The sequence below is a fragment of the Salminus brasiliensis genome, chromosome 7 (assembly GCF_030463535.1).
Source record: "Salminus brasiliensis chromosome 7, fSalBra1.hap2, whole genome shotgun sequence".
In the NCBI taxonomy this organism is placed as follows: Eukaryota; Metazoa; Chordata; class Actinopteri; order Characiformes; family Bryconidae; genus Salminus; species Salminus brasiliensis.
The window spans coordinates 37,821,372-37,848,577 of record NC_132884.1 but is presented as its reverse complement, the minus strand read 5'-3'; the positions used below and the strand labels follow the sequence as shown (position 1 = coordinate 37,848,577).

The following is a 27,206-nucleotide window of genomic DNA, read 5'->3' as shown; positions in this document are numbered from 1 at the left end:
TTAGAGGAGACATAAGTCCTTAACCTCGTAGTGTTGAGAGCATTGCTAGGTGCTAGGGGGAGCTACTAAGGGGTGGGTTAACTGGCAGTTCTACCAGTTCTGCCAGTTAACCCACCCCTTAGTAGCTCCCCCAGCACCTAGCAATGCTACGACCCCCGGGTCATAGTGGCAGTGACCAAGCATTTCTTTAAGATATATATATATATATATATATATATATATATATATATATATATATATATATGTATATATATATATATATATATATATATATATATATATATATATATATATATATATATATATAGATGTTGTGTTGTCTGGAACTATTTTTGTACTATGTATGACTGTCTTACTTCCATACCTTTAACCTGGTGTGTTTTTCCATCTGCTCTCTGCTGTTGAGTGGACAGGGGCTCTGCTTTTCCGGTATGTTATTTAAAACAGGGAGAAGCTTAAAGTGGTATTTCTGCACTCCGCGGTGGTCTCCAGACAGCCCAAACTTTCATTAGGATTCCTGGAAATGTCAGAAGTGAGCTCCAGAGCTTTTAGACCTCTGTTCTGTATTTCATAAATAAATCAGTGTGTAGGGCCTCTTTCCCTGAGAATAAATTGGCTCGGTATATGAAGTGCTGTAACCAGAGGGGGAACACACACTACAGAGAAGAAATCATATTCCTCACTGTCAGAATTAATTATACATAAGAACATTTAGTCCACAAAATAAGAATGCATTATGCACTGGTGACAAACTGCCTCCAAACCAGCTTTTGGATGTGGCTATTCTACACTTCAAATAGATGGTTATTTAAGTTGACCAAAGGCAAACACACACACACACACACACATACATAAGAAAAATTCCCAAGGACAGAAATAAACCGATGATGTGTGTTCTCCTTACAGTAATTTGACATGAAAATGATCTCACCAATAACTAGTTCTCACCAGCACAGCCTGCTGGAGTTCCTCAACTTTGAAATGTGAAAGTAGCATTGATCAGGCCTGTTTTACACAACAGACTCAGTCCTCCAAACTGTTGTAGTCTTATTTTGGACTACTTTCAGTGTCTGCTTTGCTAAATGATTCTTTAAAATGTCCCATTTTCTTGGAAAATTGTTAAAATAAGGGTCACAGAATGTAAACACTGCTAAAGTCATTCATACCATGGACACGAAGCTGCAAAAGTTTTGGAATTGTTATCGACAGATCATGAATTATGTAAATAATAAGTCAAAAAAATAAGTCAAAATTCAAATTTATTTGTATAGCTTTTTACAACTGTTGTTCTCACAAAGCAGCTTAACACAATAATAATTAGTAATTAGGCAAAAGACAGAAAAAAAGAAATAACATAAGACATGAAAGATTCAAGACCCCCAGTGAGCAAACCAACGGCGACAGCGGCAAGGAAAAACTCCCTCAGAACTGGAGGAAAAAAATCATGAATCAGCCATAACATTATATTGACTCCACAAGAGCTCTGTAAGTGTCCTGTGGTATCTGGCACCAAGACATTAGCAGCACATCCACATTTACAAGTCCTGTAAATTGGGGGTTGAGGCCTCCATGGACCAAATCAATGACCCTTAGGTGCCCATGACTCTTGTCCTTCCTTGGACACATTTGGTAGGTACTGACCATTACATACTAGGAACACCCCAGAATACCTGTCAGATGTTCTGACCCCGTCGTCTAGCCTTCACAGTCTGGTCTGAGCCTTACGCTTGCTCATTTCCCTGCTTTTAACACATCTTCACCTTCAAGAACTGACTGTTCACTTGTTGCTGTTCACCTAATATGTCAACCCCACTCTTTAAAAGGTCTCCACAGTCTAATGCACTGCTACTATGACTGCTTTGCCATCAGCAACCAGAGTCTAAGGGAGCACAACAGGTGGTGCTCTTTCCGGGTGGGTAGATGATACTCTCCTCATCTCCCTTCATCACTCTTAAGCGATGTTGGGCGGCACAGGCAAAATCGTTTGCTGTTGCGATGGAGCTGGGCACCTGGCCCTTTTCTCTGAGCTGATTTGTATTCATGACAGTGGGGTAAAAGTGAATTACACTCCCCAACTGTAGGGGGAGCTCAGGAGCAAAATGTATGTCAATTCTTGCATAATGCTGCTTTACTAGTTCAGTTCAAATTAACACAAGCAAATAAAAACACTGTCTTTTTTGTGTTGTTTATATGTCCAAATGTTTGTGGACACACAGCTTGTCTACCCTGTAGAGACGTACCACCAATAGGATAAAATCCCAGAGTTGAGCTGTGGAGCAGTGGAACTGTGTTCTCTGAAATGATGGATGGCGCTCCATCCAGTACTTTTGGTATGAACAGAGGAGTTAAGGGTTGAGGTGAGGTGGTGATCATCCAACATCCTGACCTGATTAAGGCTCTTGTCGCTGAATGCAATCAAATCTTCACATCGATGCTCCTTCAAAATCTAGTAGAAAGCCTTCTTACCTGGACAGTAGAGACAGTTGCTCCAACAAGAGAAGGAGAAACTCTTTTTAATACTCTTAATTTTTAAAGAACCTGAATAAACAGGTGTCCCAATACTTTAGTCCATTTATTTAAATAGTACTGTGTATATATTATAGCTTGTGTAAAGATTTTACAAACAGTGGTTGAGTATACTTCTGACTTTAAGCCTTCACTCTCTCTCTCCTTCACATCCTCAGCCACCCCAGAATAACATCCAGCCACAAGACTGCTGTATGATGTATATCTGATACACACCGGACATCTGATCGCTTCCTTCGATCGAAGAGAGACGGGGGGCTGAAACTCATCCCAAGTCTGGAGACTGACCAGAGACTGACTTTGAGTGTGTGTGTAAGAGAGAGAGAGAGAGAGAGAGAGAGAGAGAGAGAGAGAGAGAGAGAGAGACAAAGAAGCCTATTTATAGTGTCCTATGGTCAACACACACACACACAGGCCACTGTTTCCTCAGGCGCAACTTGCATCCACATCAGTGTGCACACATGGGTGACCAATGCATTGATTCTGGACAGGAAGAAGGAACAAAGCCAGTTTTCTGCTGCATTAAAGAATGAAGATCATCTGCTCGACCATTTCTGGATTCATTGGTGACCAGCAGCGCTGTAGTGTGGACGCCAGGACAGACAGCAGACAAACCTGTGAGTAAATCTGTTTGACTCCAGTCACGGGCTTCTGCGAGCACAATTTTCCAGAGCAAACGTCCAGCAGGATACTGCTGGGTCATTTGCGGATGTAGCATGGGTTGAGGCCGGCCGGCCGTTAAGATTTCAATAATAGAATCTTTCCTAATGGAGAAAGCCCGGTTTTGATGTGGAAATGGAACCACCTCCAAGTGATGTATTACTTTATTACACACTAAGGTGTATAACTCAGTGACCACAGGAACGTCTGTATGAGATGGTGGGTCGATTCTTAGCTAATAGAAGTTTTTAATAACATTTTTGGCCTGCTGGCGGACCATAGGCTGTTTAAGGGGTTGAATGGTTCAGATTCTAATCGGTTTTGGTACTTTATTTTTTTCCTTAAGTTCCATTTCCAATTCATGTGTGTGTTTATGTTCTGAAAACTCTACTCTCTTTACTTTTACACTTAACCAGGTTGTTTTTGTTACTTTGGCTTTAAGACCAACATATATCTTGGCTGTATGTGAGATACCTTGTATCTCCAAAATAGAAACTTTACAGGAGCAGGAAAAAACTTTCTTAACTTTCAATGGATGTCAATGCAAAAAGATTTTATTCAGAGTCATTTCGGAGCATTTCTATTGGTCCATTTCTCATAAAATCCGGACATAACGTAAAGAACACCTTCCAGATTCTTGTTTGAAAAAAAGAAAAACTGCAAAAATGGTGATTCATGGTTTTTGGTGTGGCAGTGATGACATATGTAATTGACGTCTGTTCTGATTGGTTGCAATGCTCCTTAAAACGTCAACCTGAAAGGGCAGGGCTAAACTGGATGAAGCTGAAATGAGGTTGGTAGTGTAGTGGGTAACAGCACTGCCTTCCCCATGGCAGACTGGGGACTTCCTGGCTAGGCAACACACCACTCTACACCAATGATGGCATTTTCACATATGAACTCTGGAAACTGTCTAAGGACACAGTGTACAGTTGGAGATTTTCCATGTCAGGCGCGTTCTCACCATGTCCCATGTGGTTTAGGCAAGGGGAAGTGCCTCTGTAGCGCTTGCATGAGGTACGGCCCATTCTCTGGAAAATTACCTGCTCTAGTGACACACAGGCTCGTTTGGACATTACCTGGACTTTGTGCTAGGGGGCTGACAGGATAAAGTCCGGGTAAGGTCTGATACAAATGGTTGCATTCACAGATACAGCTCCTTCAGGTAATATCCAGAAAGGTCCTGGGTTACCGTGCAGGCCGAAAGGGGCGAAAGAGTCGTTGGAAGAGACTCCTGACGCTACATTCTCCCACCTGTGTAAACTGATTCACTAAAGTCACTCTGGATAAGAGCATCAGTGAAATGCTTTAAAGCTAAATGAACTGAGGGACTAACATTAGCAACAGTGTTTAATAGTCTTTACAAAGGACTTCAAAAACCGAAATCTTTTATCAAAAACAAGGGAGGCCAACTGGGTTTTCCGTATCGGGGCGCTTTTAACCCTCCTGTTGTGTTCATTTCATGGTAATCAGTTTTGTGTTCCACCTCATTATCGAGGGCATGAATGTGGCGTCAAAGACTGTGGGAGTCACTGAGCCCATGCCTATGGCGTGGCAAAAAGACAGCGGCATTTAAGTTTAGCGACATGCTGAGCTCAATTAAAAAGGAAAGCATCCAAAACCCAAACAATCCCAAATGAGCCTGAAAATAGTCGGAAACACTCTAAGACCTTTCACTCGACTGTGCTGTCTGATATGAAACTTTATTCTCTAAACTTTTGTGATATTTGAGCATGAGTTAGCTGGACGTTCCTTGCTACACAGTGCTGTACATGGTCCATTGGTTCTTTGATAATTTGGTTGGATTGCTGTCGAGTCCAGCTGCCTTTTCCCCAATTTATTTTAGCTAATAAACGCAGCTTTACTGCAGAATGTTTTGCCAGTCAATGCATGCCCTCTATAGCTGATTAATATCCATTATAATGTATCATTAGATATATCTATTTGCTATTTTTTGGACAGTAGGCCTCATTGACTGGAGCTCATACAACTAGTTTTTTGGGGAAAACATATTTGTTTTTATTATTTTGACGATAGCACTATAATACTCAAATGAGTATATATTGTGCTTTTTATCACAGACTACTTTGTGTCAAAATTTAAGAAGACTATTTGTTTTGAAACCATTTACATTTTTAGTGTCACAAAATAAAACAAAATGTGTCAAAATTGACCAGTATGATCATATTTCAAGATTCAGGGCAAACACAAAGTGGTTCTCACTTCCAGGCAGTGGTGGTTGCATTGGAGTTGCTTAGTGGTTGCTAGGCAGTTGCTATGCTGTCCCAGATGGTTGCTACGGTGTGTCAAATTGTTGCTTAGGTATTGCCATACAGGTACTGTGCTACCCCATGTGGTTGGTTAAGCATTACCAGTGTATTTGTATCATTATGTCACATAAAGGGTGACCAGACACATGTACCCCATTCATTCCCATTGGGAAAAAATCGAATAATCCTGAACCTCACAATCAGGCAATGAGGAGAATAGTGTCACCATCTCAAAAACTCAAGAACTTCCGCCGCTTCCAGCCTGGATTCACTATGTAGTATCATGTGCCTGAGTACACTTATTATATAATATTTAATTATATTTTATACATTTATTTAATAGTGTTCAGATGCCTGGTGTCATGATACCACTGCCTGGGACACCTAAACACTACAGGGTCTAGGTCTTCCTCAGATAAATGAAAGCCAATAAAACTATGGGTTAACACAAGCTGTGATAACATGTGATCAAAAATCACATGACTTCTCAAATGTCCAGTCTTAGTATAGGGTGGAGCAATCTCCAAAGAGGAAGTACCTCATGTGAAGTCTACCAAAAGGTCAGTGACAGCGTTTAGACAAAATTAACATTAGTAGTATAAACTTCTAATAAATACATGTAATCTAATCTAAATACATCTAATAAATGTAGGGTAAAGAAAAAATTGTGTTCAATATTTGGGGGGGGGGTATTTCTGTTAAAATAATATGAGGGCTTTTTTTACAGTTTAAGATTTTAATCTGCAGGTTCATGAATGTTTAGCTCTGTATTCAGTTCTGCTTTCTATGCAAGACAGGCATGATTATACAGACTTACTTTATATCTTTCTAATAAATCATCATTGTCACACAAAAACCTCTTATCTCCAAAACAGCAACTTTACTTTCAGTGTAAGTCAGATTTTATTCCAAGTGATTTTGAACATTTCTGATGGCCTGTTCATCATGCACTTGGAAATACAAGGTGTTTGCATGCTGAAATGCATCACAACTATAACAGTCTGTTGTAACATGTAGCATCACAGCAGTAAGCCCTGCTGTTAGAACAGCAATAACTCTATAAGCAGTAAAATTACTCATGATGGTGCATTTAGCCTTGAGTGTGTTTCTGGCCTGATAAAGGTTTTCATGACCTTGTACATGAGATTAAGGCCTAGAACTAGACACTAGGGGCCCTATCTTACACCTTACGATGCTCAGTGCTATCTTACACCCCATCAACAGTCTATTTTTACAATGAGGTGTGTTCAGGTCAGTTTCTGGCGTATTGCTGTCTTGGCAATGGTAAACACAGGTGCACCACTGACTGAAAACAACCTAGGCAGCACTCGGACGCTCGTTGCTATCTTGGCAGTGAATTGCGTGCCCAACGAGCGTACACCCCCACTTGATACACACACATGGATGCACAGCAGTGCACAAACCCATAGCATGTGCCAGTCGGCAGCTATGCAGACTTTTACATTAACACTAAACAGAAACAAAATAAAATAACTATTATTATAATTATTCTAGATGTGAGGCGCTCCACCGCTTCAGCACGCCTCCTCAAACCGAGCGCGATACGCCATTGAAATAGTCAATCCGCCAAAGTCAGACTGCACCTGGGTCCTAAAGGGAATGGTAAGTGACACACTGATTGGTTTATTGTACATTACGCCTAAAAAACACACCCATAATTAATTAAGAGACTTATTACATGCTTTTTGTGTGTTTCAAACCGCGCAAGGCATGCTTTTTCCGTCATTACGATAGCAAAGACACACTAGCGCCCTAAAGCTGCCCTCTAGGAAATGCTGATTGTCTGAAACATCTCTGTGCTGGGAGAACTGATCTGTCTACCAGATCTTTTACAAGTTCTCTGACATTTCCTGAGGATTTCAGACTGGGAATGTGTGTAGATGTCATTTATTGGCTTTATATTTTTACCATATATTCCAGAAGCCTGAAATGCAGAAATGTGTGGGGGTGTGGATTGTGCTCTAATAACGATTGCAGGGATTTTACATACTTAAAGTGAAGACAAATTAAATTAAATAACTACATTTACATTTACATTTAAGGCATTTAGCAGATGCTCTTATCCAGAGTGACTTACAAAAGAGCTTTGCTATTTACCCAAGAAAAACCTCAGCTAGTCTGAATAGACTAATAATTCAAAGATACCTCTAAGCTTTAGACATTACTAAACACAGGTCAATAAGGTGACCATAGTACTCTGCTATTCGCCCAAGTATTCTCTGAAGAGGTGGGTCTTCAGTCTGGGTTTGAAGACAGCAAGACTGACTCTGCTGTTCGGACACCCAGGGGAAGCTCGTTCCACCACTTTGGTGCAGGACAGAAAAAGGTCTGGACGCTTGTCTTCCATGGATTTTGAGGGATGGCGGGTCGAGCCGAGCCGTACTTGAAGCTGGAAGGGCTCTTGGTGTGGATCGGCTTTTGACCATTGCCATCAAGTATGGAGGGGCTGGTCCTTTCCAGGGGTGGCTGCAATTAACTTTGTCATTCACAGCAGGTCCATCCACTCACTAGTCCTCCTCCCTCACTAGTCTCCTTCCTGCACAGTCACTCAGTTTGTGAGGACGTCCTGCTCCAGGTAGATTTTCATCAACATTAAACATTTCTATTATCCCAGTTTAGTAAATCATAAAAATGTGTGACTTGCTGAATGTGGGACAGTTCTAAAAGCACTGGAGCCAGGCAGAAATGTGTGAGGCGTATGAACTGTGCCTTTGTGACTTTTCTAAGGGATATTTTTAGAAATGATATTCATGATGAGGTTTTTTTTTTACAGTTTAAGATTTTAACTTTGTTAATCAGCAGGTTCATGCATGTTTAGCTCTGTATTCAGTTCTGCTTTCTCTGCAAGACAGTCATGATTATACAGACTCCACTTAGACTCCAGCTAGATCTACACGTGTGCCATAATCCTTCCATTTCTTAATGGTGGGTTTACCTGACCTCCAGGTGACGCTCTTTTTTATCCATCCCCTGACTTCTGTTCTTCAGTAACTTTTTCTATATGTGGACTGTTCTTTTGTCCTCTTGAAGTTTTATCATATGTTCATATGTAGCCAGGAATGCTGATTAACCTCAGACTGGTGTCTTTATACTACAATCGCCTGAGACTCATTCACTGCACTCAGGTGATGTCCTCCCGCTGGTCTCTCTCTCTTTACAGAGGCTAGTGACATATTAGTGCTTTTATTAGTGATGTAAACACAGCGCCGCTACTGTTGAGCTCATAGGGTAGATTATACTTTATTTCTGTTGAAATATGGATTAATCATATCTATCTAGTTATGTATTATTTCATAACTAACTCTCATTCTCTCACTATCTCTCACCTCAAGCTTCTGTGTCCAAGCTGTATCATGTTCGGGCTAAAGTTCTCAAAACTACACTGTTATATGAAAATATTATAAATATATTATATAATATTATACTCCTTTAGACAGTTTATTAGGCATATACACATTTACATCAATATTGTTGTGATTACTGTGATTAAACTTTTTAATAGATTGACAGCACTAATTATAAATAGTATAATTACTGAACATTAGCCAAACACATTTAGCCTGGAGTGTTTCTGGCCTGAGAAGTTAGGCCTTTAAAAGTTGATTTTTCCGTCTCCCACATTTAGAACAGAACTGTTCCACAGTTCAGATTGTATGAGACATTGCCCCGTATCTTACACCCTGAGCAAGGCACGTCACGATGCTCATTGCTGCCTTACACCCCACCAACAGTCTCAATTTTCACACCTTCCGCCTGCATCGTGTTTGCTAAGATACAGTGTTTGTGGTCTTGAAATGAGGTGTGTTCAGGTCAATTTCTGGCTTATTGCTGTCTGTCTTGGCAATGAAAAACACAGGAGCTCCACTGACTGAAAACAACCTCAGCAGACATAAACAGTCAGACGTTCATTGCTATCTTGGCAGTGAATTGTCAACACCCCCATTTTGCGCCATTGAAATAGTCAATCCGCCAAAGTCAGACCCCACCTGGCTGTTAAAGGGAATGGCAGGTGACACGATAATTGGTTTATCCAAGGCGCACTGACACACCCTAAAAATCAAGCTGCGTGGTGAGCGGTTGATGGCTCGCCAAAGGTCGCTAAACTAGGGCCCTAAGAGTACTGCCATGTCTGCCATGTCTTTTATGAGTGTGATTTCTATGTTTTCTCTTTTGGTTTGATTAGGACTCACCCTGGGGATTTCCAGTCTTTTTCAAGTCTGAAATGCAAAAGAAATGTCCATTAGGCTAATCCCCCCTACATCCCCCCAGCACATTTCCTCTGTTTATCATAGTTCAGAAAGGCCTGACTGAGTCACTCAATATTGCATAGGTAGTTTCTGCACTTCTTCTTCAGCTCCTGCCTCCGTTAGCCTGCTCATTTGATGTCTTTAGAAGGGGGGGGGTTCTGGGAAAAACTGATTTGCTTGATGCATGGGGGTCACTGATATGTCAGCCAATCAGCTGGCACTGCTACATGCTTGCTTTAGTGTAGGAACATGTGGCCATGTAGTGGTCATGTGATCAGGCCTGATTCTGTGTTGTAGTTGCAGAACATGAGCAGAAGAGGGCTCCCTTGCCTTCTTATGCCCTTGCCTACCTTTTGCAAGACTCCACCCTTCTTTCAGCTCTCTCTCTCTTTCCTTCCCCTCCTTTTTCCCAGATACTGGATAGGGAGTGACGTATTACCACTACATTTACTCTTCATTAGTTATATCAGCCTGGACACAAATGACCAGTTTGCCCTACATACAGCACGCAGTATCCGCCCCGGTCATCCTTTGGCCTGTCTGACAGTGGATTAGCAGGCCATTGTTTAGGACAACATGGCATATTGCTTTCAGCGTTACATGCTCTTTGCCGTCTAGGTGTCCAGCAGGTGGCCTGTAGGTGTCCTGTAGGCCAGACATCAGAAAATGCAAAAGACAAGTGAGAAATTAAAGGAATAACATATAATATCCTGAGCCACCAGGAGGCACCAAAAACAGCTCCAGCGTTCCTTCTAGATTCTCTAGAAGGCCCTGGAACTGTAGATGGAGTGAAGTTCTTCCAAAAGATATTTCTTCTTTTGGTGTTTTGATGATGATGATGATGATGATGATGGTGATGATGATGATGATGCAGAGTGTAATCCATCATGGCAATCCAGAATCTCCCACCGGTGTGGTGTTGTGTAGTGGTTGGTGCAGCACCTGCTAATGAGCTACCTCATTATGTGGGAGACTGGGGTTCATACTACACCAGAAAGAGTCCATGGGCAAGACCCAAGGGCGTCATTAGGTAAAAGCTAATTTTGCTGAGCAGAATTACAGGACAAGCCATGCCAATTCAGGCACTACATTTCCCATAATGCCCCTTACCAAGTGATTGAGTAGCTAATGCTACTCACTTATGTTAGCATAGGCTTTATTTATGCTAGCTAGTAAAAGAGCCATTGATAACACAAGCTTGCAAAATGGGCGTTGTGATATAGCCAATATAGCTAACTATGAGTATTAGCTATGGTTCACTTGTAGTTTGATGCTGCAATGGAAATATTTAATGTGCATGTGCATGTGTGTGACAGTAATATTACTATTATTAATAATAATAAATAGCATTCTTGACATTAATAATATAGTGACATTATTATTATTATTATTATTATCATTAATAATAAGAACTAGTAATATTATTAGGCCAGCAGATGCATACAGATGTGCAGCTCTAAATTCTCTGTGTGCCCCAGTACAACAAGGAGTCTAGAAATGCCCCAGCTCCCAACACTAATTAGCCCACCTCTGTAAAAAGTAACCTTGTAGGTCGCTCTGGACAAGAGCATCAGCTCAGTGCCGAAAAGGTAAATGTGTTGGGCAGCAGATGAACTGTCATTTTCTTACCCCTCAAACCATTCAGTGACATCTCTTCCCATCTGTCAAGGTCAGCTGGGCCTGCTCAGTATTTTTAGATGCTCCTCAGAGCATGGTAGGATGTCAATTGCATCATTTTATGATGCAGTATGTCTTTCTGGAAGCATCGTCACATTTCGCTGAATTTTAAATATGACGAAATCATAAACCACTTTGTTTTTTTTGCTAAAGGCTCTTCTTGTAAATGAAATCTGTGAGTGTGAAGAATCTTTTTATTGCAATTATTTTTTTTCAATTTTTTCCCTTTTTCAACTCCCCTAGCACTAGCAATGCTTGTGACACCGGGAAGGTAAAGACTTAACATGTTCAAAGCAAGCCAGCACCTCTTTTTGATTTGCCACAGCATTGCCGGGTAGCCAACACACTCGGAGGAAAGTGCCTCGTCATCACTTAAGAGTGACATTGATTAAAAGTGATGAGGGGAGAGAGAGCACTGCCAATTGTTCTCTCTCAGGCTCCGGCTGCTGATGGCAAAGTGGCATGACTTGGGATTCAAACACGTGACCCCTGGGCCATAGTGGTAGCGCATTAGACCAGTGAGCCACTCTGAGCCCATAAAGACCCTTTAAATAATATTAAAAAACATAAAGGTTTTATATCAGTTAAAGCTTAACGTTTTTTTTTCTTGAACAGTACATCCAAGCCAAGCACGAAGGAACCTTCATTTTTAAGAGTCTACGTACACACAGTACAGGCATTACTCACACTGACAGGAAATTAGATCTGCCAGGGTGAGGTCAAGAAGAAGCTTCATCCCATAATGCTTTACATTATGGCCACATTAGGCTGAGACGAATGAAATCCCCTGAAACGTAACCCTGTCTGCCTTTCATCTAACTGATGTTTCCTTTCATTCATCCGTCTGACTTTATATAGACGGGGGTGATGCTATTCTAAAGCAATAATAAGCACAGGAAAATGTAGGATATGGGCTCTTTAATACAATGGAGAGATGCAGCGGAAGCAGGAAAGTGGTTATCCTGTTGAGAAATGAGAATAACACCACCCACCAGCCAGGAAGGTGAAGTGTGGCAGTGATTTTAAAAGTGGGAGAACGTGCTGTACTAGGTGCCATCTCTCAGGAACCACTCAATCCACAATCTTTAGCACCACTCCTCCAGAGAGACAGACAGAGAGACAGAGAGAGAGAGAGAGAAATGGGTGTGAAGAAGTATTGCAGTGGCTGTAATTAAAAGCAGGCTGTGTTTGTAAACCATGTGAAAGTGCAAGAGGCAGTAGAAAGTAGAGGAGGCACTTCAGGGACCCAGAACTAAACATTCTGTCTGAGGACGTTTCTTTAACGGGAGGCTGTGTGAAATGTTAAACTAATAATAGATGACAAGAATTTCTGAGTGTATTTCTTCTTTTTTCGCCCTCAGATTAATGCACAGGATTCCAACGGGAGATGGAGGTTGCCTGAAGTTTTCACAGCTTTCTGAAGCCTCACACTATCCATCTAACTTGTGTATTTGGGATCTTCTTGACTTCTCTCTGTCCCAAAGGTGAGTTACCCCTGCTGCAAAATCCAGCTGAAGGCCAGCAGTTGCTGGTAGCTGGGTTTTACATAGTCTTAGATGGTGTTTAATAGTCAAGGTGGTTGACAAGGTGGTCATCTTGGCTTAAATGTAACCCCAGGATTGGCTTAACTGGTTGACTGGTTTGAGTTAATGGCCTAGCTGGTCTACCAGAACAGTCAACCAGTATTAACAAGCTTGATGAACAGCATGACCGGTATGACCAAATTGGTTGACCAGCATAACCATTATGACCACGCTGACTGACTAGCATGACCATTCTCATTGACCAGCATAACTCATCCAATTGACTAGCTTGACCAAACTGGTCAAATAATAGAATGAGCTGGACCAAACTAGTTAACCAGTATGGCTAGCTTGGTCATGTTGGTCAACCACCATGGTCATGATGTTCAACAAGCTTTGTCATTCTGGTCAGTAACAATGGACTTGCTGGTCAACCAGTTTGATCATACTGGTTAACTAGCCTGGTCAAGTTGGTCCTGGTGATAGACCAGCTTAACTATCAAACTAAAATACAATACTCTATGCTGGTGAGGCTGCTGGTTAAACTGGTTGACCAGCTTAGTGTATGGTTTCATTTACGTTTGATGGTTCAGCTGGTCTACCAGCATGACCAACTTGACCAAGCTAGTCAACCAGAATGACCTACTTGGTCATATTGGTCAAGCAGCATGGTCATTCTAGACCAGATTGGTTACAATGGTCATGTTGGTCAACCAGCTTTGTTACACTGCTGGACCAGTCTGATCAAGTTGGTCATGCTAGTAGACCAGCTTAACCAGTCAAGAGTTAAGCTGATCAACCAGCTAGGCCAGGCTATTTATTTATTTTTTTTCAGCAAGGTAGGCAATGCTTCTATTGCCGTGTAGCTGTGTAGCTTTAGCGCTGGGTGTGCCAGGTAGAGGTCCTGGAGTACGAATACTTGTCCAACAGTAATGGACCTCAGAAGCTGCATGCCTCAGCTTCAGGACTGGGTAACAATATCCGTACGAGTTGGAACACTGCCAGAGAGTCCATTTGCTGGCTGAGAAAATCGGTATTTCAGACCTGGGCTGAGTAGAAGTAGAGGTTTTTAAGGAGGTCAGTTCCTGGTGTTTCCGATGCAGGGAAGTGAGGTGGAAGCTCTGCTCTTGAACAGCTCCAGGCTGCATCAGCGATAGAGATGTAGAAGTACAATTTAATGGAGCATACACAGCACTCAGTACGAGTTTCCTTTATGTGCTTTTGATTCGATCCATCTTTTTTTTCTCAGTTCAGACTAAAGCCTTGGGACAGAGCCTGGCTGCAGTGGCTGCTGAAGTGACGGATCCGTGACTCCTTTGCATGTGTCAGCATCTTTCCTGGCTCTTCCCTGGCTCTGTGGTCACTCCGCCCTCTGTACATCCCTCTGCACAGTGAGTATATATGATGATTCATACTCATACTACAGTAGATCAGGCAGGTTTATGGCTTTTTTTAGTGATGACATACAGTATGTGTACCATGTTTTACAATGATTCATTTTAAATATTGATTCTTTGGAAATGATTCAGTGACACCATATCAATCATGAAATAAAAGCTTGTCTCAGTATCCAACCTTCTTAAGACTGATCTGATTGGATGTTTGGACGACACATGATGTTAATATTCAACCTCAATGCTCTGGAAGCTCCACATTTACTCCAAACTTAGAAATTAGAAGTTAGAAATAAAGCTGTAGGAATAATTATACATTAATTAATCCTATAAGTATACATGAATATTTATAAATGATATATTATTAATAAAAAAAGAATAAAGGATAAATTTTAAGGAAATAGAAACAGCATCACCCAGGTATGTCCAAGGCCATCCCTCGAAAGCACTAGATCAAGAAGGGAAGTGGACTGATCATCATCTAGAATCCAAATATATCCATATTTTGTTTAAAAGCCAAAAAAAAAAAAATATGGTCACCCTAGCATTTGGATCAAAATCCAATGATCCAATGATCAGCAGAATAAAACAAACCTAAGAGACGATTAAAGAAAAGAGAATAAACAAAGTACAATGTTAAAACACTTTAAATTCCGATACGTTTTTTAAATGCCTTTTCAAAAGTAGATAGGGACAGCGCTATGCATATATACAGGGGGTTAGCATTCCAATTCTTTGGACCCACAACACTGACAGTTCCTTTTCCACTCATGTGTAATTTGGTGGAAGGAACAGAGAGCAAATTAGCATTGGCAGACCAGAGCAATTGTAATTGGCAGTGTCAAATATATATATTTATATCCATTTTCACCCCAATGTGGATCACCGATTACCCCACCCCCACATATTCTCCCCCATCACATACAATGCTCCTGACTATGCATTCCTCTGAAATGCTGCCAATGTAACCTTACTGGGCAACCAACGTGCTCTGAGGAAAGCGCAGTGTACTCTGCTCTGATTATCAGACAGCAGACACCAGTACTGGCTAGCATTGCATTTGAGTGATGTGGGAGAAGTGCCGTCTGTCCCCCTTTGGAGAGAGCAAGGCCAATTGTGCTCTCTCTGGGCCCCAATTACAGGGCCCGCTTCATATTTCTGTTTTCCAAAAAGAGGACACTGGGGACACACAGGCATCCAGCATAGTTAGGATGTTATGGCTGGGGGGGTTCAAGTAGGCCTAAGTTGTAGGTTGAACTGAAAGGAGGTGATTTGGTCATATAGGCCATTAAGGCTATTTATTGGTTTTGCTAAATGAGTAAATGTGTATGTAATAATGCACATAAACATACTGTAGTTGCATGGTCTGAGAGGTATTTACACACATACACACACTGCCACGGTCCAACAAAAATGTTTGATCCAATGATCCGATGATCAGCACAATAAAGCAAACCTAGTGAGTGATGAAATTAAAGAGAATAAAAGAGAAATAAAAGAGAATAAACAAGCAGATAGATAAATGGTCAAAAGATATGTTTTTAAATGCCTCTTAAAAGTAGATTGATAGGATGGGCCTATACATATATATTCAGGGGGTTAGTGTTCCATATCTTTGGACCACAACACTGAAAGCTCTTTCACCACGCATGTGTAATTTGGTGTAATTAGCATTGGCAGACCAAAGCAAACATGATGGGCAGTATCCAAACAACAAAGCCAAGAAAATCAAGAAGATGCCAACAATCACTTTGAAGGACCTACAGAGTTCAGTGGCTGAAAAATCTGCTTACAACTATCTTGTATTGAACGGTAACTGAAAAAGAAGCCATTACTAAAGAAAAGCCACCAAAGCATGTCTGAAATGAAAGCATCTGAGTGACCTAGCTAGGTAAGGTTTTGTGGTCTATTGAGACAAAAATTGAGCTCAAAATGTTACAAATGACACAAATCTTTCATTGCTCGTTCTACAATCGACAGCCTTCCAAGTGTGAAGTATGGGGGTGGTAGCATCATGTGGTGGGGATGTTTTTCTTTAGTTGGGTCTGAGAGAAAGCTAGAGAGAAAACCTTTCACCTTTCACCAGGTCAATGACCTCAAGCACAAGGCCAAACAACACAAGAGGTGATGGTTGAACATCAGAATGGTGAAAGTTCTACAATGAACGAGTCCAAGTCCAGATCTCAGCTCAGCTGAGAAGAACTGCTGTACACTGCAGTGTCCAAGTGTCATGCAACCAACCTGAACAACCTTCAGCAGATCTGCATGAAGAATAGGTTACTTAGGTACTCCAACAGACGTACCGAAGGCTGTTTTCCCACTAGCATTTTTTTCTGGAGTTTGGTACATTAGGTCAAGTGTGAAAGCTGCTTTCGAGCTAGGGAGCAGTCCACAGAACCAATCTCTGGTCTTCCTGAAGACCTGTGGTTCGCTTTAAGCTGACTCTTTTTCAGCCTGCTGCACATGTGGAAGCTACCTGCTTGTGGTGTCATGCGTGGAGTTGCGCGATTGGTTGATTTTGTCATGTGACAGCTTTGATTTATTCACCTGGATGGTTCAAAGTCTTCCCCCTAAGAGAACGGCTCCTTGTTTGCAAGTGTTCCTGCATGGTGAAATTCTTCAGTTGTTCTTCACTGCTGGAGTGTTTGTGTACAAGGAAAATAAGGAACAGTTATAAAGGTCCTACTATTTTGCAAAAATGCGCTCAGAAAAGTCACGTTGGAAATTGTACAATCGGTCCACAGTTCATGTGGAATTCTTCTGTGTAAAAGCAAACCAGTTATAATGAGCCCCTCCCCCAAACAAGCCAGAATCGGTCCTGGGTACGAAGTCGTGTATTTGTTACAAGTGTGGAAATGCCCCTAAAAGCTGTTATTAAGGTGGTTGAATCAAGTCCTATATTGAAGGGGAGACAGTTATGCAAGCAGTGTTTTTATGTCTTTAAGATCTGCTAAGAAATAAGACTTTAAAATGTAAAAAGACAAATTTTGTACAAAAATAAATAAATAAAATACACAAAACCAAAGAAATAAGTATGAATAAATTAAATCTACATGAAAAACTAAAGTGGTTACATGAATGACACATCACCTGCTACTGGCTATGTTCTTTCCACTGTCACATGTTGTTGTTTCTAGGCTTCATAACACATGAAAAGCATAAAAAAAGGAACTTCACACTTTTTTACAGCTGTGAATGATATTCTATTTTTGGATAAAGCATTGCGTTCTGCTGTCCGATGTCATCTGCAAGCTGAGCTGTACCAGAACAAGGTTTGCCACTGCCCAGCCACGGCTATAACTTGTGCTAATGTGGAATAAATCCAGTCCAAACCGGGACAGGGTGAGAAAACAAGTGGAATGAGCCTGAATAAAACATGTAGTCATGTGCATCCTTGCTGTTGGTCACAAGGCAGTAATGTGATGGTGCTGAGGGCCAAGCCTGATCTGTAGTCAGTCTGAGTCAAAGCCTCTGTTCCTCTGTTTCTCACTCCTGTATTGAATTAAAAGCTTTGGAGCACACAAGCTTCTCAGTATGACAGAAACAGCGTGGAGTCTCTTGTCGCCAAAGTGTGTCGCAGTGCAGGAACCAAAATATGGGTCACTTGTTCGGGTCGAGTTTGCTTAGCTTGGTTTTAAAGTGGATTTTAAGTTGTAGATAATTCAGGATGGGATTTCAGTGCCTTCGTAGAAAGTTAGCAACTGAGACAAAGTAAAAAAAAAAAGCTTTCCTAAAGTATATAGCTCTTTGGAAGGCTCAGAGGTAAGCCTGGATGGTGGCTGTGAAAGTCCCCAAGGGCTACCAAGTGGAGTAAGGGGGATCGTCAGTTTGAACCCTGCTGATGCCACAGCCATCCATGGCCGGGAGTCCCAAAGAGCACATTTGCTCTCGCTATCTGTGGTTGCGTAGGATGGCCCTACTTTACCTTCCATATCCCAGCACAATGCTAGCCAGTGTGGCCCGTCTGTTAGCTCACTGAGCTATCCAGTGACATTGCATTAGCAGTAGTTCAAAAAGATGTGGTTGGTGATTCATGTTATGAGTGACATGCTAGCCTTCACTCCCCCAACACTTTTAGCATTGTGTGATAGCCCTAGGGTAGGCAATGGAAATGAGGACAATTGGGGAAAATACACACCCCAAAAAAACGACAGCTAACAGAGTATGGAAGCTTACGGTCATACAGGTCTACCAGCAGTTGCAGAAATCCCAGGCTACAGAATTGTGGCCGAAATATGAAAATGAACAGACAGTGACCGACAGGGTCCAGGCAACGCAGCAACCTTCACCACGATTTCTGAAAGAGTACTACGCAGGGAACTGCATACCATTAACATACAGAGCAGAATGGCACGCAAGAGGATGAGAATGGCGAGAATGATAGAAATGTCCTGTAGACTGGGATTTCTGTTACTGCTGGTAGCATGATCGTATGCTTCCATACATTTGAGACCCATTTTCCACACATCCAACGAGACACTCACTGCACTGTACCACCTCATCTCAATCCATCTCAATCCATAAATCCTGTCACAGACTCCACAAGTATTTATAGTCTGATCAACATCATGCAACGCCATCTGCAGGAGCCAAAAGTTACTACCACCAGAAGTTAATGTTTTTCCGGGGGGGGGGGGGGTTCTCCAGCCCTCTTCTGTCATATCCTGTGATTCTGCATGACGGTTTATATCCTTCCAGTTGGTTGATGTTCATCCTCTTGCTCTTTAACCTTCACTATTTTAAGCAGATTTTTTTTTACAGTAACTGATTCTCCTTGTGTACATCTGGGCCTATCTGGGCCTCCAGTGAGAGTTTGTGGATTTATTTGTTACTACAAAGATACAGGGAAATCGCTGGTGTATTTAAATATGTATGTTCAAAAATGTAAATTCTTATATTTGTTCAATATGAGCACAGTATAAGACTTTATTAATTATCTGTGCCAAGGCTTAGACTAGGCTTAGGCTAAAATCTCCTTTGTCTTTCTATCTGATCTCATGGTTGTCCAGGATAAACTGCAGAGATTTTGAGGAATTCTCTGTTTTGAATTTTCTTTGCTCTGGGAATGCTTGAAGAATCTTCTTCTAGCTGTACAAAAAAAACCCTCTCAGATCCAGGCTGGCTAATTGTGGAACTGGTTTATTCTCCCCACTCATGCTAAACAGCTCCCGCAGCATGGCTGCTAAAGCCCATTTGGGCTCTTTTTAGAGCTGATGCTATTGCTAGAAGAAAGTAATGAGCCAGGCAGATCAAGTTTAGCCTACAGGAGGCAGCAGTGCAGGACTTGATCAGAAGTATGATGAACACTGGGTAAAATTTGCTGAATGCGCTGTAAGCACCCCATCCCCCAGCCTACTGAAAGCTACGACCAGCAAGTGATTTAGTGTCTGTGAATCATCAGTTAGAGCTCAAGCATTCGTGCTAGACAATCTGACACATTATTCTTCTCCAGACAAATGATCCTCAATGCCATTGTGGAATCCAGCCAGGGCACATATATATATATATATATTATTTTCACAAAGACATTAAGAGGCATGTGATGTCATGATGAGTGGGAGGTCAGAGTATTGGAAAAAGGAGGAGAGGGTGTGGGCCTGCATCACAGGACTTTTCCATGAACGGCCGACTGCTGGACAGTGGAGATTATCATAGGTTTTATCCAGCAGAGAACAGAAATAGAGCTGTGCAGTCTCTACCCATGCATTATGGCTAGCAGCAGTGGTGAGGTTCTCCTAATTCACAGTGAAGATGAAAGCATTTTTAGAAGGGTCAGTGAGGTCATGATGTGTTACTGAATAACCACCTTTCATTAAATCCAAGAGTCCATCAGAAGGCTTTCTTTTTTTTTGCTGGACTCTTAAGGAAATATACAACAGAAGACTTTATTTTTGGTCTAGTGGTCAGCTGCATGCAGTTTCTCATGTTCGTGGGAGGGAAAAATCTGTTCCTGGTTTGTTTGTTGTTTCTGATTGAAAAGCTACATTGCCTTGTTGTGACTGGTGATGACAGGGAAGGTACATTTACATTTACATTAATGGCATTTAGCTGACGCTCTTATCCAGAGCAACTTACAAGGTTACCTGTATTACAGAGGTGGGCCAATGTAGTGTTAGGAGTCTTGCCCAAGGACTCTTATTGGTGTAGCGCAGCATAGTCACCCAGACCGAGAATCGAACCCCGGTCTCCCACATGGTGTTGTAACTCAGTGGCAGGTAGTGGTGTTATCTGTTGCGCCACACCAACCTACATTTAAACAGTTAATACCAGAAGCATCCCTCAGTAACTTCCTGCAGGAACAGCTTGCATCCACATTTAGGATTCTGCTCACTACCTTCAAAGCCCTTCATGGTCTGGCCCCTGTGTTTCTTAGCAAGCTCCTCCTCCCTTACTTTCCCCCTCGTACCCTCAGGTCCTCAGACAGCAGCTTACTCACTGTCCCCTACACTGCACTCACCACTGTCTGCAGGAGATCGGTCAGTGCTGTGTCACCAAAACTCTGGAATTCTTTACCCCAATCTCTCCGGGACTGTACTACGGTCTCTTCCTTCCTCCAATTATTATTATTATTATTATTATTATTATTATAACTGAAAAGAGAGGTTCCCTACGGTTCAAACATAGACTGAATGCCCACCTCTTCCGAGAGTACTTGGGCGAAGTGTAGAGTATTATGGTCTCCATACTGACCTCTGTGTTTAGTAGTATCTAAGCTTAGAGGTATATTTGAATTTTAGTCTATTCAGACTAGCTGAGGTTCTCCTTGAGTAAACAGTGAAGCACTTTTGTAAGTTGCTCTGGAGAAGAGCATCTGCTAAATGCTGTAAATGTAAATGTAAATGTTCACTCCCCAGTCCACGCAGTCAATATGGAAAATGATGACTGTTTTGAATTGAAATTTGTACAAAATTAAAGCAATACCACTTCTGTTTCTGATATATCGTCCCATATATTGTACATCTCACCAGGAAGGCTCAGACTTAGGCCTCATCAGAAATTCAACTGATCTGGATTCCTCCCTATTAGCTAATTCTAATGTTTTGAGAAACTTCTAGTTGTCAAAAAAAATCCCAGATTTTCAGATTTTTAATGCTCAGAGAAAGTAATTAGTCAGGTTGAGTCTACAGGAGGCAGCAGTGTAGAATTTGATCAGAGGTATGATGAGCACAGGGCGTAATTAGCTGAACGCTTCACCCAGCAAGTGATTCAGAGTCTGTGAGTAATAAGAATGATCAGGGCTCAGACATTCGGGGAGGCAATTTCCCACGTTCCCACGTTTCTGGAACAAAAAAGTGTGATGTCGTTTATAAACAGTGTTGAAGTTTCAAAATCTACTTCCAGCCCATAAATTCATACTAAGATGCAAAAATGACCCATTTTGAACTTTCTATCTACTTTCTATGTCTCAAGTTAGCATTGTTAGCATTGTCTAAGATTAGCATTGTTAGCGATACCAGTTGATAACAACACATTATACAGTATTTTGGGCATCCATAAACCATGGAAACACATCCACAGATGGAAGTTGGACAGTACTGACAGTAATGACTAATATAACGAGACATAAATAGATAGAAGTGCTTTTACTGCTGATGATGTGTGGGCGGACATCTTGGAATTTGAACTCATGGTTGGTGAGGTTCGACTGATTTTCCAAGCAGATAATCTGCCGCGATTTCCTTTCTTGAAGCTCAGACATTTCAGCATCCCAGTTTAACTGGGCCGCACCATCAGAATAAGGCCTGCCTTTTTCTTTCTACTCATACTTACAGCTGCCCCAAAGTGTGACTGCTATTCCATTTCGATTCCTCCCCATGAGCTAATGCTAACGCTGGGAGAAAGCTATGGTTGAAAAAAAACCTCTCAGATTCCAGGCAGGCTAATTGTGGTACTGTTTGATTCTTCCTACTTATGCTAAACAGCCCCCGCAGCATGGCTGCTAAAACCCATTTGGGTTCCTCAGAGCTGATGCTAATGCTAGAAGAAAGTAATGAGCCAGGCAGATCAAGTTTAGCTGACAGGAGACAGCAGTGCAGGACTTGATCAGAAGTATGATGAACACTGGGTAAAATCTGCTGAATGTGCTTCAAGCACCCCATCCCCCAGGCCCAGGCCCAGACCCTGAAAGCTACAACCAGCAAGTGATTTAGTGTCTGTGAATCATCAAAACTGTCATAGCTAAAGCATTCGTACTAGACAAGTAACTTTTTATTACTTTTTATGGGAATGAGAGTTTGGTGAACTTTGTAAACAATGTCAAAGTTTTAACATATGCATACCCAGTCCATACAGTCCATACACTGACACTGGGCTACAAAAATGACTATTTTTAATTCAAATTAATACAAAATCAAAGCAATGCCACCTCTCTTCATGTAGCTCATTAGCAAGACTAAGCATTATCTATTAAGGATCTATTTCTTCCTACTAATTGTAAACAGCTTCCGCAGCATGGCTGCTAAAACACATTTGGGTTCTTCATAGCTAATGCTAATGCTAGGAGAAAGTATTAGGCCAGGCTCAGGATCCAGGATCAGGTTTAACCTACATGAGGCAGCAGTGTAGGATATAAGTATAGGATCCGCACCTAGAGCCCTTCGAGCTTCAAGTACGGCTCGGCTCGACCCACCATCCCTCAAAATCCATGGAAGACAAGCGTCCAGACAGTTCTAAGAACTGTCCTGCACCGAAGTGGTGGAACGAGCTTCCCCTGGGTGTCTGAACAGCCGAGTCATGTCTAAAGCTTAGAGGTATCTTTGAACGATTAGTCTATTCTAACTAGCTGAGGTTTTTCTTGGGTAAATAGCAAAGCACTTTTGTTAGTTGCTCTGGAGAAGAGCGTCTGCTAAATGGCATAAATGTAAATGTAAATGTAAATATAATCAGAAGAATGATGAACACTGTGCAAAATTTGCTGAATGTGCTTCAAGCACCCCATGCCCTACACCCAGGCCCTGAAAGCTACAACCAGCAAGCAACTTAGACCTCGTTTACACCTGGTCCCTTCATGTGACTAGTATCCTGATAAGAATTTAACCGCATGCATCTGGTTTTATTCTGGTTTACTCTGGTTTACTCTGGTTACTGGTGTTTCAGTTGTACTGGGAGGGGTTGTGGTAGATTAATGGATCAGACCTCCTCCTGAAGTGGTTTGAGTGATGGGATTAGTATCTGGTTTAAATGAGTCCTGGGTGTGTGCACTCTTTCAGCATGTTTATATAGCCTGGTCCAGATACTCAAGACGCATGAAGTGACCAGGTGTGAACAGCTCACTTTTCTAAAACAGTATTGCACTTTCAAAATGTACCATCCACGTACAGTCCATGTGGTCCTTATATGCTTCATTTGGAATGATTTTATTTTCTGTTAAGGAGGGATTTACAAAAAAGCTAGAACAGAGATTCCTTATGTGAATCACTTTTAAGGATACAGTTATAAAAACGTAGAAAATGATGCTAAATGGAAAGATATTTGGTGACTCTTACTATCTGGTTGGACCCCATAACGCAGAAAGGCTTATTACACACTAAGGCCGGACTGTAGGCTCAGCCTGGTGGGGCTACTCTTTGGTAACAGAGGTTTGTAATAACATTTCCGGCCTACTGGCGGGTCATATGCTGTTTAAGGGGTTACATCGGTTGTTTACCAAGTGGGTCAAGTCCAATGATCTGCAATGTTTGCTACTGTACACATAGATCAAACCATTTGTACCCCACAGATTATCCTCTGTCTTATCTTTACTATCTTTATTACCATACCTTCATTATCTCCTAAAGCGTAACACGTTTCTCAGGCAAGCTACTGTTCAGCATATTTTCAGGAGAGTGAAAGCCTGAAGGAAGCAAGTAAAAAATACTCCAGGATGTGCATTTTTGTAGAGCCTCGCTTTTTCTTTCCTTTCAATCCAAAATAAGACTCTGGTTGTCAAATGAGTCACAGTGAGGACGAGCTTTTGAGCAGATTTGGCTAATACTATGGGCTAATCTCCATCAGGAAGGCCCATTTATTCCACTTTGCTGAAATATGAGCATAATCCTGACTTCATGCTATATTTAATTCCTCTGCAGTTTTCCCTATTCCTCATTTGATCAAGCGCAAAGTTACCTTTACTGTACAATTGAACTACGAGGTATAGCATTTCTGTTCATTGCTGTAATCTCTGCTCATGGCACTTGGCAGTTAGCTCTGCCAAGCTCTGCCGTTCTATTGACCTAGTTCCCCTCCTACATACACTAGCCTCTGAATATAGACCACCTACACTCGGCAGCATCAAAGCACTAGCATAAGAGCCCACGTCTGCGGTTTATTTCAAGTTCATTCAGTCTGTGCTTCACATCTGAACTGTGTCACTTACATAAAGACTGTGACTGGAGGGCTCCTCTGAGTTTTATGATGGTCGGAGAGTGGGTTTTCATCTTGGGCTCTCGTGTGACATCTCTCCACATGGGTGGGCTGGTGTTGCTAGAAATGTTTGAGCTGACTTACAGCGTAATATGCAAATGCTCTGCAAGGCCAAAGCTGCTACTGACCAGGTACACATTCCCATTTTCCCGTATTTATGGTTCTGGAGATTTGAAAAACAAAATGGTGAAGATGTTTGTGGCTGTCTTTTATGTCTGAAATATGTCCAAATGTTTGTGGACACCCCTTCTAATGATGGGGTAATGATGGATGGTGCTCCATCCAGCACTTTTGGGAGGAGTTGGGGAGTTGCGGATGTGGTTGGGTGGTGATGAGCCAACATCCTGACCTCACTAATGCAATCACAGCTCACAGCAGTGCTCCAAAGTCTAGTAGAAAGTCTTTCCTGTAGACCGTAGAGACAGTTACTCCAACAAAAGCAGGATCAACTCTTTTTTTAATAACCTTGATTAAGAAGAAACAATGAATGAGCAGGTGTCCCAATACTTTTGTCAACACAGTGTATGTGAAATGCTGACGGTGTTTAAACTATGAATACTATACTCTCAAACTGAGCGAGTACTCGAGTGTCCAAATTATTCAAGCTGACCTGCTATCCAACTTTATCTTGACGAGGTAGAGTCTTTGTGCCCCCTCCCCACTGTCAGTATGAACATGTTGCTGAACACCCAACCTTTGGCGGTGTCAAAGGCTAATGGACCAGCACTGCAAGTGGGATGCCGACACGCCAACATGTGCTATGGCTCATATGGTCCATCTTAATTAGTGCGGTGCCCAGGGCATCTAGCACTAACTGAACACTACCATGATAATGATGGTATCAGTGCTGGCAGGGGTTGGATGTGCAGAGGTCTGCTGGAATGGCTAATTAGCCTAGACCTATGATGTCATTTTGTTTTCCTTACATTCCCTGAAGTGCATGCTGGGCAAGTTTTTGTGATATAGAAATGAGACATTATTGCACAAGGTTATTTTAAAGAGCCCATATAATAATAAAAAAAGTAAATTTGGTCTATACACTGGTCAGCCATACCATTAGTACACCCCCCTTGTGCCACCACAACAGATCTGACCACTTGACTCATGGATTCCAGGTGTCCTGTGGTATCTGCCACCAAGACACTAGCAGCAGATCCTTTAAGTTCTGTAAGTTGTGAGGTGGGGCCCCCATGAATCGAGGCATGCCTGATATTTTGAATGATCACCACCCAACTTATCCCAAAAATACTGGATGAAGCGTCATCATTCCAGGGAACAGTTCAACTGCTCTACGTCTCAAAGCCGGGGGGCTTTATACCCCTCTAGGCCAAGCCTGGCATTAGGCATGGTGCCAACAGGTTCATGTTTATCTGCTTAAGAGGGTCGTATTCTGTTGACAGTACTTCTTTACAAGCTGTTTATGTGCTTTTGCACATCTGTGTCAGCAATGGGTGCAACTTAGAGTAGCTGAAATGTTTGGGGGTGTCCACAAACATACAGTCTACCCCTCAATGCTGTAGCTGCAGCTCTTTCCTGAAACAGGCAGCGAGGCTAATCCAACATCTGCTACTGCAGCTAAGCCTGACTCCTCAAGTCAATCACAGGGCGAATTAAGCAGCGATTTGGGCACTAGCTAAAAGGCTCAGAGGTGAACAGAGGGGGGAGGAATGAAGGTGGGGAGGATTTATCTTCATTTTGCACTTCTCTTGAGACAGATAATCGGTGGAGTTTTCATGACCTCATGAGTGGACAGGGCAGTAAAGGGCAGGGTAGGTTGTAGGGTATGACATTGATTACTTTAAGGGTTTGTTTTTGGCATGCAACAAGTTATCAGCATGGCAGGTTTTACCCAGTGGCTCAGTGGTCTAACGTGATGCCACTATGGCCTTCTAGATGTTGTTCGGCACAGGCATCTGTTAGCTGGTGCGGTGGAGCTAGGGACCCGGTGCTTTTCTCCGAGCGTGCCGGCTGCTTGGTGGTGTCGCATCGAGGGAGGGAGAGCTATGAATGGGTGGGTTAATTGGCAGTACCACATTGGGAGACAAAAAATCTTTATTACATGTATAATAAAATTATGATAGGCTTATTATTCCATAGCGACAGTGACCGCAGTGCAAACAAGCTAAGACATTATTAAGGTACAAAAGTGTATAATAAACATTTAGGCCCACTGGTGGTTCCTGGGATTAAATGACCCTTATTCAAAAACAGCCCGGGTTAAAACACTACTAATATTGGGCCTAAGAAGAAATTTCTTCTTAAAATCAATGTGATGGTGCGAGGTAAGCTGTGGACATGCTGAGGCACTTGCACCCTTTCTCTCCAGGCTACTGCAAGGCAGGACATAAAAAGGTTAGCTCCATAACAGGTGAAGTTGCTTGCCTTATTAGCCACCAGCTTAGCACACAGACTTCCTCTGCCAGCTGCAGGTGCCATTAGACCACACCTTTTCCCCCTGCCATTACATATCCAGCCATATCCATTAAC

The 27,206-nt window shown here is 42.0% G+C and overlaps 1 protein-coding gene across 3 annotated transcripts in view; it reads left to right on the top strand.

Moving 5' to 3' along the window:
- Positions 1 to 3,046: 3,046 nt before the first annotated feature.
- The window catches only part of nav1b (neuron navigator 1b), a 147,658-nt gene continuing 123,498 nt past the window's right edge, over positions 3,047 to 27,206 (top strand). For 2 of the 3 annotated variants that reach the window (XM_072684831.1, XM_072684829.1), the window contains exons 1-3: positions 3,047 to 3,143; positions 12,763 to 12,885; positions 14,174 to 14,315. The gene's annotated coding sequence lies outside the window, so the exon portion shown is untranslated. Of the gene's footprint in view, positions 3,144 to 12,687; positions 12,886 to 14,173; positions 14,316 to 27,206 lie in introns of those variants that run through there. The other variant, XM_072684830.1, reaches the window with a different exon arrangement.